Source organism: Thunnus maccoyii, chromosome 13 (genome assembly GCF_910596095.1).
Source record: "Thunnus maccoyii chromosome 13, fThuMac1.1, whole genome shotgun sequence".
NCBI classification, from domain to species: domain Eukaryota; kingdom Metazoa; phylum Chordata; class Actinopteri; order Scombriformes; family Scombridae; genus Thunnus; species Thunnus maccoyii.
Genome location: NC_056545.1, coordinates 3,843,690 through 3,859,652, shown reverse-complemented (window position 1 = coordinate 3,859,652; position 15,963 = coordinate 3,843,690). Strand labels below are relative to the sequence as shown.

The window sequence follows — 15,963 nt, the reverse complement described above, 5'->3', positions numbered from 1 at the left end:
CACACACACACACAGGCAGGTAGCGAAAACAGCAGGGAGAGCTGGGGCTGACTGATGCACTATTTATTCCATGCAGGAACATGGTGATGCAGTGCGACTAGGGGAAATTACCAGGCTGCCTCTCCACAGGCCTGACTGATTATTCTCAAAGACTAGCCCTGGTGCACCATAATCCCCTTGATTCTGAGGGGGCCCTGATTGTACTCCCATACATGCCTAAACTTTAATAAAACAAAACTTCAGAGGAAGCCTGCGATGTTGGCCTGTGCTGAGGGGGGATATGAGGCATGAATGGTCTACCGGCGGGCATCATCAAAACATATTGAATAAAATGACTATGCATATATGAATAAAGGTACATTGATGACAGTCAACTAAAACATGGGGCTGATGTAATAACTGACTTTTAGTGAGTCAAAATATGTATTTAAACAGATTTAAATACATTAATGTTCACACTCCGTAGTTTCCATTTAAACTAGTGGGGACTGGCAAAGCATTAGCCAGGAGTATTTTCAGTATTTACTTATTTATAAATACTCCATAAAAAGCCAAAAGATAATTAGGAATGCCTATTGAATACTAGAAAATCACAAGCATGTTTAATTTGTTCATTTTAAATTTAATTGAAATGAAAAATCAGAGCAGCAAAAATGTTCTACAATTACGTCATTTGTTGTTGATTAATTTTCTGTGGAAATGGAAGAAGATCATTCTGAAGCAACTTGTGGGTTTGACCAACAGCAGCTTTCCTTTCATTTCACAAAATTATTGCACGGTACAGATTTAGGTAGCTGGTTATTTACTCACTGAAGTACTGACAAGTATCACGCTGAGAGTGCACTGACCACACAGATGAGTCAGAGCCGCTAATGTGAAAATGCAGTTCTCCTCACGTTCAACTTGCCCCATATAAAATTCAGCCACTGACATCAGAGGACTTGAATTTCCACACCTGATCTACTGTGTAATGTGTTCCAACATCACACCAATGTTCACATTCATTCTGATGTCCCCTCAATAACCCCCCTCCCCCACTGTTTAGCTAATGGTTTCTTTTAATTTTATTTTATCTGCATCTACTAGGGCTGTAGTCTGCTGGTCGACTAGTTGGTCGATATGCTCTCATCCGACTAAATTCTCATTGGTCGAATAATCTCCGTGTTACTTTCGTAAGGAGTAAAGTGCTACATCAACAGCTTTCCAGGAATAATCCGTTATTTCCTGCGGCGAGAGGGACAGACTAACAAATTACCTGTGAAAACGGGGGTGTAAATCCATTCATTCGGAAATCTATAGCGTTTGGGAGTCTCTGTGCAGCGCTGTTCCGGTACGTGAGTCAACCTCTGTCGTTGCCTGGGAAACTATTGGTAGCGTGGCTCCGTTAAGGAGTATGTTTGTGTAGTGAGCGGGAAAGATCGAGGGGCAGAGAAGTGACGGTGGATGCGAGCGGGGAAGAGGAAAAGGTTAATAGTAAGTTGTCAGTCTATGATTTTTTTTTCTACAATTTTAGTCGACCAAGATTTTCTTTGGTTAACTACAGCCCTAGCATCTACATAAAGAAATATCCTTAAAGGTTGAACTGTAACTATCAAGGTCAACAATCAATACCTAAATAAATAGCAACCATTAAACAACTACCCACTGAATTTTTCAGCTTTTCTTTTTCTTTTTTTCAAGCTAAACTTCCATTAAACAAAGTCCAATTGTTCCAACTGCTCATTAATTTCAGTGGGAAACACATTGTCAGTCTCTAAGCCATGGTAAATTACTTACTGGCACAAACTCAAATCATGTATGTGGCTGCGTCAGCTTTTACAAAACACTGGTTCTTGCCCCAGCAGCTTCAATCTGTGTGGCATCGCAGGAGTCTGCATTTGACTAATGTGACCAGTGAAGGATATCCAGTGGTGTAAACTAATCAAAACTAATAAAAAGTTCTTCAAGTCTACAGTTGACCAAAAGAAAGTTTCTTTATATTTTCAGAAAGTCCTTCAGGAAAATAGGGCCTTATAATGGTATGGTAATTTTAAGAGTTGCCAGGGGTAAACAGGATGGTTATGCATTCTGAATAGATACACTATCATGTGTTTGATATGCCCCTCTATGATCTTTTGATACTAGTGCTGATACAATACCTGAGTTCTGGTACCGTACTGCTCACCACCTTACTTTGAGAAATGTAAACATGTTTTAAGACACTTAAAAATACTCTGATTTGAATAATACTTTATGTCTGGTGACAAGGTCTATCCTGTTAAAATTCTTAAAATTAAATGTACTGCTTCTTTCTCACTGAATAACTCAGAATCTATGAATTTACAAATATTGTTCATTTCAGAAGTTTTACTGCGGTCTCCTATTTCATACATGGCTTCAACCTAAATAATCCCAAAAATTCAGTGATGGTTGAATGTCTTACATAATCATTTATAGTCACACTCGGATGGGGGAGGGGGGGCCGAGGAGGGGAAACAGTCTGAGCAGGTCACCAGTCTGTCATAGACTCTGTAATTCATTTCAGTTTCATTTCAGTGAACACTCCGTTGCAGCCAACTTTAATAAGTGAGGGGTAAAGTAGGTAAAAGCCTGAATCAAGAACTCAATAAGCCTGTTGTGTGCTGATTAATTGTGGTCATTTTGATATGTAATTAAAACAACAATGCACTTAAAAGGCAAAATGTCTCAGCGTGCTCTACCGCTGATTGCTAATGAGCCACTGTCCTTAAAAATCAATGTCATTTAAAAAAAAAAGCTTATATAACTAAAAATATAGGAAACTACAGAATCCCTTATCCTGTATAACATCCCTAACATGTATTTTATATATTCTATTATTATCTATAACAATTTGATTTCCACTTATAACATGATACTAACAGGCTAACTGACATTTTACATTGTGTCACAACAGTCTAAGCAAAATTCAGTTCTCATATTGAAATTTTCAAGAATTTCACTTTAAAGCTCAGTTTTAAGTGATCAAGGTCACATTACAGTCCTACATGAAATGATTCACAGATTTCAGCTTTATATTCCGTTGGATCGTAGGAGATTAGATCTTGAAAATGTAGCAGTGCAGGACCCGCAGTCACAGTCTACTACCTTTGCCATTTCTCCTCTGAAATGACCCACAGTTGTCATTTTTCCAAACATTAGCGTGACAAAATGGAAGGCAGAGTGACATGGCCGTCACACTCAGCCTTTGATATTTCTGCTCTGAAATGACCCACCCTTGTCATCTTTCGGCACATTAGCGTGACAAAATAGAAAGGAGATTGAAGTGGCACCATCTGTGGATGACAGAGGACGCAATGAATTGATTTTTACTGTCTGATGTGCTCTTTCACACCATGCTACTTTTTTGGAGAGATATTATTGACAGACCATGAAACATTTTAACAAATTAAAAAAAAAAAAAAAACTGTTGTTTTTGTATTATATGTCATCTTCAAGTCCAAAGGTTTCAGTGGAATCATATATTGATTTAATGATCATAATTTTGGGCCTGTCAAGTAAGTTTTTTAATTTAATTTCTTTGGCTTTTATTGCACTCTTGGTCTGATTCACCAACAGAGGTAGTTCTTAAGTTATAAAGTAAAGTTCTTAAATAAAGGACTTGCAGAATGGTAGCAAAAGAACAAATGTTATAGTGTCTGTCAATGAATTTATATACTAAGAAGTAAGCCGGTCCAATTATTTACCACCTTATGGTTGACCAATGAGTTTGAGAAATAGGGCAGGATGAATGCAGTTTCCATTCATCAATATGAGGTCTGCAGACTTCGGCCTCCTTAAGTCTATAGGTATAAACTCGGCACAGGTGCACATTCTTGCCTTGCTTAGGAGGAGATTGTGTCTGATATATGAAGAATGTATTTGAAGTACAATGGTGTTGTAAGGCTTTCAAGAAACACTGATTGAACGCTCTAAGCTACAATTATTGGCCAACCATTCTGGTGCGGCAGGTGATATAATGTATCTGGAGCCGCCGTCTTCCACCGGCATTGTTCAACAGGTCAGAGTTGAGATGGATAACGTACAGAGCACGCTAAGTGGCTACGTAGGCAGTGGTAAGGGGGAGTACTGTCTCAGATTTCAATTAAACAGTCCACAGGCTTGGATCATGAACTACTAAAGACACTATATGTAAACTGACAAGGTAAATTCTGCTTGTAGTCAATCATGTTTAGGTAGACAACAGACATAGGTGAGATGAAGAAATAGCTCCATATTGTAATTTTACTACTAATACATCTGTCTACTTTGTATATTTGACACATATTGCAGAGGTATCCCTCTTCAATGCCCTTTTTCTGCAGTTAAAGATGTTATTTTATTTTAGAGGTAGTGTTTCTTTATCGGAATCAAGGATCAAACATAGAGGGTGTTGTGGATTGTAAAGCAACCTGAGGCACCTTTTTGATTTTGGGCTATATACCGTAAATTAGGGCAGCAACTAACAATTATTTTTATTATCGATGAATCTGTTGATTATTTTCTCGATTAATTGATTAGTTGTGTGGTTCATAAAATGTCCAAATGCCCAAGATGACCAACTGTCCAAACTCAAAGATATTCAATTTACTGTTGTAGAAGAGTAAAGAAAACAGAAAATATTCACATTTGAAAAGCTGGAATCAGACTTTTTTTTCTTAAAAAACAGCTTAATTAATCTATTATCAATATAGTTGACAATTAATTTAATGGTAATAGGCAACAATCAATTAATTGACTAATCACTGCAGCTCTACAGTAAATAAAATATTTGACTTGAGACATGCTTTTGCATAAAGATTCATAAAACACAATCCTTAGCTCTCCTTAAAATTTATTTGATTGCCAAATTAACACATTTTGCTTACATAATCATTTGGAAATATTGTGAAGTATATTCCCGGGTATTAAGGAATTTAGTAGTCCATTTTTCACTGCAAACTTAAATGTTTGTTATATTTTTGTTTTGTGTTTCTGCCCTGAAAAGATGAACAAAAATAACCTTCTAAAAGCCTCAATGTTCTTCAAATGAAGTGACTGTTGGACTGAGCTCAAGAAAACTGCTTCAGAAAGGTCAGCGGCCCCTGAAGTACATAACTTCAGAACACAGTGTTTTTTTTCCCCTTTTTCAAATACCTCTATGTTGCAGGTATTGCATCATCATAACTGGTAACTCAAACAAGCAATGTGGGAAAAAAATGTAAAGATAAGTTAAGACTCTGTTCAGCAATAAGCAGTGTAGAAGGAATTAAATGATCCTGGCATGGTAGGTCAACTCTGCAATGCCAGACAACCAATCAATACACAGACCGTTTGCTAGACTCGCAGCTTCTCATCCCCCACCAAAAAATGAAAAAAAATTCTTATGCGGATTAACTGCTCCTTCACCCATTTTCATTTTCTGTCGAGAAGGTATTAATCTGACAGCCAAGTGAAGCCCAACAAATACTACACACTTCAAAGCAGCAGGAACCGCTTTGGAAAACTGGCCGGGTTCAAACATGTCCTTTCATTTCTATTTTCAATAGAAGACACATACCCTGCCCATGGTGTTTTAAACGACTTTCAGTAAACTCTAAAATATAGAGTTGCTTATTGATGTTTCAAGTGAACATTTTAGCTCATTTAAAGTCGGATCCACTGCTGAAGTCAGGTACATTAGGGCCGCGGGAGCAAGTAAAGCCTTGTGGGTTTTTTTTTTTTTTTTTTAAAGAAAAGCCATAACACATAAATACACCATCAATGTTTTTTTTGTTTTATTTATTTATTTATTTTTTAAAAAGTCAGTATTTCAGTTGCAATTGCAACTGTAGACATTTTTTTTTCTTAGTCTGCCTCATTTATTTTAAGTTTAAAGTAGTGATGTCCCACATTTCACAGTCTTTCACCTCCTACACAGAGCAAAGTGTCTTTTGGCTGCACTGCATTTGGTTTACAGAGGCTACAGTTAGTGGATAATTAGAAGAAAAGTATAAACATCACTTATTAAGTGCTGGACTAAGGAAAACTCGTGGAGAAAGCAGCACCCACACATAGTCACGCTCCCAAAGAACTTGTCATGAAATGGATGGATGGACCGTAATTTCAGCCTAACAGCTTGTCCTGAGGTCAAACAGCAAAAAGAGCCCTGACCTAGCAAAGAGGCCTGGGTTTCAAGTTTTTGTTTGTCCATTAAAGTTGTGTTGGTGCATGGTGCGCAGGCACTTTGCTTTCTCTCCCCTTGCTGGAGAAATTGGTATCTGTACCTCCCGCAGGACACATTTCTCCCTGAGTGCTTGTTGAATGTGAGTGCTGAGGGGTGGATCTACAGAGGAACTTGCTTTTTGATTGTTACAAAGTAAAAACAAAACAAGATAGATCTGAAATATGTTCCACTATCAAACTCCACTGTAGATATATTAGAAAAACAACATCAATCACTGGTTTCTTTGGGTGTTAGTTGGTTGGTTGAGGGGAAAAAAGGAACACTACACAACCAAAAAAGCAACTTCTAATTACAAGATTCAGTGAGGAGGAAGGTTTTTTTGTTGTTGGTGTTTTTAAAAGTGATTTATTTAAATATTCATACTCTTCCAATGTTACTGCATGCTAACTTCAAGCAAGAGCGCAAGAGGACACACAGCAAATTGGATTCAAAGTCTGTCAGATCAGAGGCTGATGGAGAGCAGAGGGTGGTTTGTCCTACTTGCTGAAATATTGTGGTTTCCAGGGCTTGATTAATTGTATTCTGGGGGAAAAAACAAACCAATTGTACACCTATTTCCAGTAAGTATTTTGAAAGAAAGATGCCCCAAATATGAATAAACACATCTTACATTTCAATCTTTACAGACATTACTATAATCTTGACAAAAACATTTCATCAACATTGGCTTCTTCTTCAAGGTCTTTTATTTAAATTATCTTTCAAGTCAAGATTTACAGTATAAACCATAAGAAAAACACTATTCATTCACAACCAAATCTCCACATGAAAATACCAGATTTTAGTGGGCCAGACTGCAAAGAGCCTCGGTTTGCAGCGGCAAAGGCTGCAAGCATGCATAGCATTCCACTAAAAGGTGCTTTGTGAGTCAGGAAATCCCCGAGTTCACATTGAACATCCTCTTTATAGTCTTAATCAATGAAATGTTTGCTGCCTATTCCTACTATTCTAAACATTGAACAGACCCACTGGGCAAAAGACTATTTCTGATGCCAACTTGCCATTTTTACTTTAACTCTGTTTTTCATATTGGTAGGTAACAAGAGCCTGACAGCTTGATCAGGAGCTCAGAGGGTTAAACTAAGAAGGCATCAGAACTAAATGGATAATAAACTCAAACAAATGTCTTTTAAATTGCTGCTGTTAATCTTTGCTTTGGACTGTGACTTTTTACTACCTACTGTTACACCTGTTTGACACTATGTAGAACTTCACAGGCTGCTAATGCCATGAAAAGTCACATGAATATGAACACATAATACTTATATTATGTATGGATAGCTTAGACTATTATTTTATGGTCCAGTGATAAAAATAATCCTGGTGCAAAACACAGTGTACAACTGCCGCCTTACAGTGTAGAGAATGACAACTATGTGCTGCTCTGGTGGGTGAGTGTTATTTCAGGTAAACTTGCTGCTGAAATACAACCCAGGAGGTCCAGTTTTAGTGATAGATCTATTCATTTGAAGGCTTATCAGATGCCTACAGGTTGCACAGCATTTTATAATACCATGAGGAAGGATTTTATCATGGTGACACTTCTCTGTCTCGGCAATTGCGAGGTAAACTGTAGAAATACCCTGTTCACTTTCACTACATGGAATTTGTTCTTGCACCAGTTTGATTGGCCATCACTGTGCGTTGTCAAATGATGTCACACTGCAGCAAAAGTTGAGCCAGGTTCAACCGTTAAAGGGTCAACTAAAATGATAAAAAAAACAATGCAATACAGCTATACAAAACTATGCTATGATTGCAAAAGCTTAGTGTTCTTCCCTGATGGAGATGTTATTTGGCCTGAGTTATGACTAATGGAGTAAAAGAATATTCTTTTACTATTATAAATTCTGTTTTCCACACAAGAGAATCAGATTGTGACAATAAATTACTTCACAGCCTTACAATCTACAGTTTCTGCACGAGGGAGGGTCCCATCGTCCTTTAGCAGGTAAGATTTTCCTTCGCAACGTCCGACTAGGACACAAAGAAAATTAGATGGTGCATGATTGTGCAGCAGTTGTCCAGCATTAGTGCAGAATATATCAGTCAAGACAGAGTTACAATAGCTGAGACAAAGGACAGGAAATGAGCACAGTGGGGAGACGTGATCCGAGTTCCATGGAAGACAGTGTAACAGCCTGAAGGGTCTCATCAGGAGCAAATTCACTGAAATGTAATACAAGCTTGAGTGTTATTTGAAATGAAAGCTGGGAGAACTCAGATCACTCAAGCCTACTGCGCTGCCAAGGCTGATGCATACCTGTATTGTATTCAGAAGGGCATTCATTTCCCCTCCGATGATTACAGTGGAACACCAGCTGTATTGTTTATTTGGCTGAAAGCACAAATGATATGCATTGATTCCTTATTCATTCATTGTCAACTTTCAGCATTGTAACTATGAATGCAGCTAAAATGAGCACAATTACAGCATGCAATGCCTCCCTGTGACTCCACAGCAGAGCAAGATGATGAAGGCCTCAAACAGGGAGGAAAGGAGCAATCAAAGGCAACTTGTCTTTTTGTAAATTCAAAAACAGGAATGGAAAACATTTCTTGCTGTGACTGACAATAGTTCACTTGGGATCTCAGATTATATTAGTCAGCCACACACACGTATTAGTGCCTCTGTTACCATAGAACTGCTTCGTTGTCCTTGGCTGTAACAACTCACCAATTTATCAATGAGTTGATGAGCAAAAAATATAAATGATATATTTGATAATTGTTTTTAGTCATTTATTAAGTTATGTTACTAATTTATGTTACTAATATGACTAATTTGTTTGTTACTAATTTATTAATGTCACTAATTTTAGAGTTTTCACTGGATTTTTCTGAGATAAAGGTGGCAAAGGCTGGACAATGTGCGTGATACTGCGTACACAGTTTAGAGTGTTGTACGCTTAAGTGAAAAAATAACGATTTGACAGACGAAAGTGTCCATAGGGATTTAAATTTTATGCTGAGATGGAACAAAAAGGTGAAAAATAAAGGGTTGTGACAAATGACGGTGTTTATTTTGTAATCCTGTGATGATATGCTTATCTCCTGATACCAGATACTTGCTGATTCAATTCAGAATCAGTTCTCGCAGACTGGCAGATAAGATAAATGGTCCGCAACCTTTTTATTTTAAAAAACTTAGATGCATTAATTCATTGATTATTTAATTTATAAGTATCTTACAGTCTTCTGCCTGTATGAGAATAACAAAATGAAGGTGGGGCGGGGTCTCCGCTGTGTTGTTATTAACGTCATCGCTGCTCCACTCATGTTAGTCTCTGAGTGACGGTGCAGAAAGTTTTCACATTATACTTCACGTTCAACTCGCAAGAGTAATTCTTCAGTCATTAAATTAAAACACGCTGCCTCTTTTGAAGATGAACTACAAGAAACTTTAGCATGTGCGCACATGCTAGAGCAGCGCTGCTGTCGTGGTTGAGTTCTGCCTTTTTTGTTCCATCATCCTGAACCAAAGTTTTCAACAAAGGCGGCAGGCAGTAATACAAGGTGGCCTGCCTTTGAGTTAGACGGGCAGAGAAAACCCTGCTCTGAGTTTTAACAGAAATACTGTGTTCAGACACTTATTATTTACAATAACTTAGACTTTTCTATTTGATTGCTGTTAAGCTACAGTCAAACTCAACAGTTTTCCTGCTGATACCTCAGCAGCATTAAAAAACAACAAAGCATGACTTCATTGATGTACTGATGGAATTAGTCGTGTGAAAATATACATGCTGTTGATGTAAATAACAGCCAGTATTTATGGTTTTTATGGAGAATTGAAGTCAAACGAGGAGTTCTGGATTCTGCTCCACAAGTAGGAAAACTTCATTAAAAATCTCACTGACTTTTGTAACTATGCTAATAACTAAAACTCCACAACCTTGCAACAGACCCCCCAGTATGTCATGTGGCTCACTTCATATATTTAGATAAGGACGGGGGGTTTTCCGAGAAACAATCTGATATCACACAAAACTCCTATTAAATCAAGTTTGCATTCAGCCAGCAACACTATAAATGTCAGAAATACCCACAAAGGTTGGATTCTGTTAAAATTAATCAAATTCAAAGTGTCTTTACAATCATATTTACATTCGTATGAAAATGTGCTTTCCAAAATGTTTTCAATTCACCATTTTTTCTGTAGTCACATGTTTTACTTTTGTTATGTAACTGGATTTTTTTCCCCTTTCTCTCTCTCTCTCTCTTTTGGCTTGTGATCATACATGCGTGTGTGTGTGTGTGTGTGTGTGTGTGTGTGTGTGTATGTGTGTGTGTGTGTGTGTGTGTGTGTGTGTGTGTATGTGTGTGTGTGTGTGTTATCCCTGTCAGTGTTTGGTCAGGACTGCTTCCATGTGTCAGAGGCGCAGGGCAGATCCACCTGCCTGAGGCTGCTCTCTGATGTTGCCAGGGCTCCTCCTCGTGCTTCACAATAAAAAAAAAGGCTGTTTACATTGTTTCTCAATGAGAAAGAATAAAAAGCTCAAGTTGAGTGAGAACACTTTACTGATGAGGTGGGTCTTAGATCCTAGAATGTATTTTTCCAGTTGACAGCCCACTGAGGAAATTGGAAGTTGACAGGTTGATTGAAAGGAGCCATGATTGCCAATTTTAATCCACCGAACCCACTTAATGTGATTATATACAAGTTTGCCCAGGCAAGGCTTTTGTGTTGCTTTGACACTGTCAGAAAGTAACAAAGTGAAGTGGAACCCAACTGCTGCATTGTCTAAATAACGTCAGACATCATTCGGTACTGTTCTACAGTATTACAGTATTTTATCCCCATTCAAGTTAGCAGGGGACTAACCGGAAGCTCATTCGTGACACCCTGTGGCAACGAAACATTATAGATAATGTCTGTGACAGGGCACAGATGTGACAGAAGCTTGAAGAGCTACTGGGTTCCAACCATTACAGAAAGGGAAAAGTTAAAAGCAGCAAGATCCTGTCCTGCGATCCAGGCAACGGCAGAAGATCTGGTGAGCGCCTCTCTTAGTTGTGTATCGCTACACACTAACTTACGTGATAAGTGGTAGTGATAATAGTGTTTCCAGCTGTGTCAACTGCAAAGCCCCGGCAAGAAGGTAACGTACCCCTCAGGGTGATTCGAGACCACTGCGCTTCACACTGGGATCCTGCAGCACCCTGCCGGGGTTCATTTCACAATAATGACCCACTCGATGTACATTATCCCTTACTCAGCTGCTCAGCAAGTGGAAATCACTGGTGCGCATGCTCTCCCCATAGGGCATGCACCATATACATTCATGTCGCCACCGACACCAGATTTAAAAACACTGTATACTGTGAAATACAGAGAGATTTATCTGGCGGTGATAGACATAATCAGCATTGTCTGAACTCATTTGGTAAGGGCTTGAATGTAACAGACGTTCATTTATATGTAAAAGTTCCGCACTGCAGCTTTAATTAACCAAACCTGACAGATGCACTATGCCCTCTGCCAAAATACATTTCCATTCTACCTCCAGACAAAACCTTTCACCCTGTAATGCAAGGAAAGTTAACATTATTGATGTGCTCAGACTCTTATTTTGAAATATGACACATTATCTTTTCAGGGTGTAACGGTATGTGTACTCATCCCGAAGCGTTTGGTACAGGATGTTCAGTTCAGAACGCTCCATGACCCCAACAATTACTGTCAAAATAGTTTAATAATCAATTAACTCTGACATGCCAAACAATAATCCCAGAGCGCGTGTTCCACCCGAAATGTTTTGACAGTATAACACTAACAGCTGTAGCATGATCATGGATGTATGCTAGGCGGCTCAGCCAAGTTAGCCTGGTTACCCCGGTTACCCATGCTCATGTAATGTTACTGCTGTGACAAACGAGAGACCCGAGCTGGACGATCCTCCCATGACACTGACCGAGTGCAGCACTATTATTAAAATATGCGCCGTTATCCCCGTATTTAAACGATATTGTGTCTTCCCCATCCCCCATTCCCCATCTGTGACGGTTGGCTTTTCACTCTGCTTTTGAGTGAAGCCATTCAGAACAACCATAAAACACATTTAATTTCCAACATGGTTGGACAGCATGCCATAAGAACCAGTTCTGATCGACCATAAATCAGTATAAAACAGCTGTCAGCAGCTGTCCCACAGCAAGAAACAGAAAGCTTGTTTTCCTTTTCCACTGCAGCACAACTGAACTGTTTCAGTAATCGCAATGACCGATGAGCCAATCATACTGAGCCCTGAACCCCTAAAACAGAAGCACATAACAAACCACGAATTTTGCATAATTCATTATTTTGTTAATAGTAGAACTAAGCACATCATGGGTTATCATGCATATACAATGCTGGTAGACAGTGATGTTGTTGTGGCATTTAAAATGAAACAATGAATATGGTTAACGCACAAAACGCAGCTTTTAGGGTGTTTGGTGTCCACCACTTAAAGACTTGTAGCCCCTTTTAGACAATAATCCCCAAAACTGAGTCACCTGACCTCAACCGAACTGATGGTGTGTTTCATTCACTGAAGACCAGACTAAAAGGAAACAACCAGAACAACCAAGAAGAGAAGAGGGCAGCTATACAGAAGAACCAGGGCAGATACCGAGCGTCTGATGATGTCTGCATGTGATTAATTTAACCAGAGTCTATACAACGATCTAATCAGACAGAGAGTGAGATGTAAGCAAGCCGGACTGTCTCTGCTGCGACTTCACTGTCTTGTCCAATCACATGTGTGTTTGTAGCGCAACACAGCCAATCACAGTCTACCTCTGACAGTGACAGTTGAGCCGTGGCGGTGCTATAACACAGACAGACAGACAGACAGGAGGAAAAAAGCAGCGAGTGATGACTAAGAAATATCTTGTTCAAAAAAGGAAAAGTCAAACCCTCTGAAAGATGACAGCTGCGCTGACTTTATTTCTTAAAGATTCAAAATATTATCAGGCTCATTTCTCTCTGAATGGGAGATGTGAAGGGAGGAAAGGGGGGAAGTGTCAAAAGGATGAAGTGCCATTCCTAAACGTATGGAGCATAAATGACACTAGAACTACATGTTGTTCGTTTGTTTGAACTGATCTCTTGTTTTTTTCAGAACAGGATCGCAGATTAATAAACTAAAACCCTTAAAGATTACAGTCTTTGATGATTATATAGTACTATAGGGCTTTCCGACTCTGTTACCTTTACAGCCAGCTCCACATAGCACCACACTATGCATTCCTCTGAAAAGCCTAGCATTGTCAATAAAAATGACGGCATTTGAGAAAAAATGAAAGAACAAGATCTGAGATATCATCCAGTACATATCATAGATATTTCAGGGACTTTTTCAGCCCCGATACCGATATCTGGGGTTTGGGTATTGGCCGATACCGAGTAGCGATCTGATACGAGTGTTTAATTAATAAGCTATATGCCTCACTGTGTGGAAGAGACTGGGAACATTCTTTTATGTCTAAGGCAACATTGACTAAAACATTGCTTTCCTAACTTTGTTTAAAACAAAATGTAACAAATAAATAGATTTACTGAATTGTTTTTTAAATTAGTCTCTTGTGAGTCTCCCACCTTCGTGGAAGCTCAAAACAAAATATTTTAAAATTATAGGAGATCTGTCTGATGCTGACGCAAATAGCTGTACTGGGTATCTGGTATCGGATTAATAAATAACAATTCAGTAAGTTGTTTGTTACATTTTGTTTCACAAAGTTAGGAAAGCAATGTTTTAGTCAAGCCTGATTTTACCTTACAGATAAAAGAATGATCCCTGTCTCTTCCACACAGTCAATATCAAAGGAGTAGGCCAAGATATCCTGACTTTTAGTCTCTAGTGTGGGTGAAGCTCTAAAAATTACTGATGTCTTTCAAACTCCACACCCCCCAGTTTGTAGTACAGGTTATCTGTTATAACTTTTTTTCACAGATTCCACAAAATTTGCGGAATATTCCTTTAAATTGTAATCGGCTGGGTGATTTTTTTTTTTTTTTTTTGCATGTAAAGTAAAGCTGGACATGGCTCGAAAAGTGGAAAAGTGCGGTGCATAAAACATGTTTTTCCATTTTAATCCCTGAATAAATGCATCAGTCTTGTCAAGCCTTAGCTCCTTAGACTCATTCTCTGTCGCTCCAGCTCGCACTAGATTTTTGGGGTTTTGTTGTTGTGATGCACTGATTTCTTAAACTAGTATTAAACTGCATTTCTGTTTTGAGTGCACACTTGCCCTAAGCCTTAGTCGGATAAGACTCCTACTAGTGATGTTTGGAAAATATTTGCATTCACCTCAGTAGCCTTTTGTGCATCAACATTATGCAAATACGATCATAAATATTCAAACATCAGTTGAATTTGACTCATATAGCCAGATTGTTGAATTGTACAGCACAGGCTAATTCGATACCTTCGTCACTAGGCTGCTTTCAGGATGGCATATTGTTGCCCACGCCCACCCCTTCAACCCCGCCTCCCTCTCCAACCCCTCAAGAGATTTGGATTCGGAAGGTGCTTACTTGACATCCCGTCAGTCGACAGCTCGCTAACAAGTAGGCCATAAACGTTTTTTTCTCTCTTTGATTACACTAAGTGCACAGAGGCCAGATGCGACCCAGCCCTGTCATCTGTTGGCTTGCCAGAAGAGTCACCGTTGACTAGGGGGGCAGAAGGAGGAGGAGGAGGAGGAGGCGGAGAAAGGAGCAGGGGGACACTTTGGGTCCCCTCCCTTCAGGAATAAAGCCATTGTTCTTCATTACAGCTATAGAGAGGATGCTGGGGGGGTGGGGGGGTTACAGGAGGGAGAACAAGTCCATTTCCACACCTGTTTTCCATCATCGGGGCTCCTACCAGCTTGACTGAGAGCCAAACCACACCGTGTATGAGGACTAGACTGAGTGTGTGTGCCACTTCAGTGACTACAAAACTACAACTTTCTACAACTACAATTTTAATGTCAATTTTTATTTTTTTGGGGCAGAAAACTCAAAAAAAATATGTAGATCATTATGGAACTCAGAATCAATAGAGCTCCTTAGTACATAATATATGGTATTGACAAATATGTGATGATGTGCATGTGATGTTTTTTAGCCCGTGCCGAGTAGGTTCTCAGAGCTTTTTGGCGGACAAAAGCTGCCTGCTGTGGCCGAAATTTACGCTGTGAGAGCGGCGAGAGCAAACCAAAAGAGATGACGTTGCAGGCCAGACACCTTAACAATGAACAGGAACTTGCTATAAAGCTGCTTTACAGAGTTTTCTAGCATCCATCTCTGTAGCTTTCTACACGTACTCATTTTAAGTGATGGGGGACAAAATCCACAGTTCTCCTTCCACCCAAAAATGTGAGTTTATCTGAAGCTAATGTGAAGCTTCAGCCATCCAAATTAGTCAAATGAAGTCGGACGTCTGGCTTTCTAGGGCCAAATTCCCTCTTTGTTAGGATCCTTCCACTACAGCTGAACAGGAAAACACGTCCAGGAACAAAGAGATCATTTTTTACTAAAGAGACATTAACATTGCCAGATATCCACTTTATTTGACTACCTCAGCTGGCTGAAGCATTATAATATATACAGATAAACTTTTACATACATTTTTTTTCTCAAAATAAGGACTGTGCCCCATCACTGACATTGCAAACACATTTGGAGGTGACTTTCTAATGGTCAGTATGAAGAGGAGGATTGATTACAGTAGCAAAACCTGTTTCAACGTTCATTTGGTCACCTAACTGTTGTTTTAAGACACATTTTGAAC

General features: G+C 39.0%; 1 protein-coding gene and 1 long non-coding RNA gene across 4 annotated transcripts in view; one reads left to right on the top strand and one right to left on the bottom strand.

The window, feature by feature from the left end:
• cadm1a (cell adhesion molecule 1a) overlaps positions 1–15,963 on the bottom strand; it is a 411,670-nt gene that overhangs the window by 391,097 nt on the left and 4,610 nt on the right. The window lies entirely within an intron of this gene.
• On the top strand, positions 1,330–10,723 carry LOC121909891. The gene is made up of 2 exons (XR_006099547.1): positions 1,330–1,473; positions 10,550–10,723. It is a non-coding gene; the product is annotated as an uncharacterized LOC121909891 (long non-coding RNA).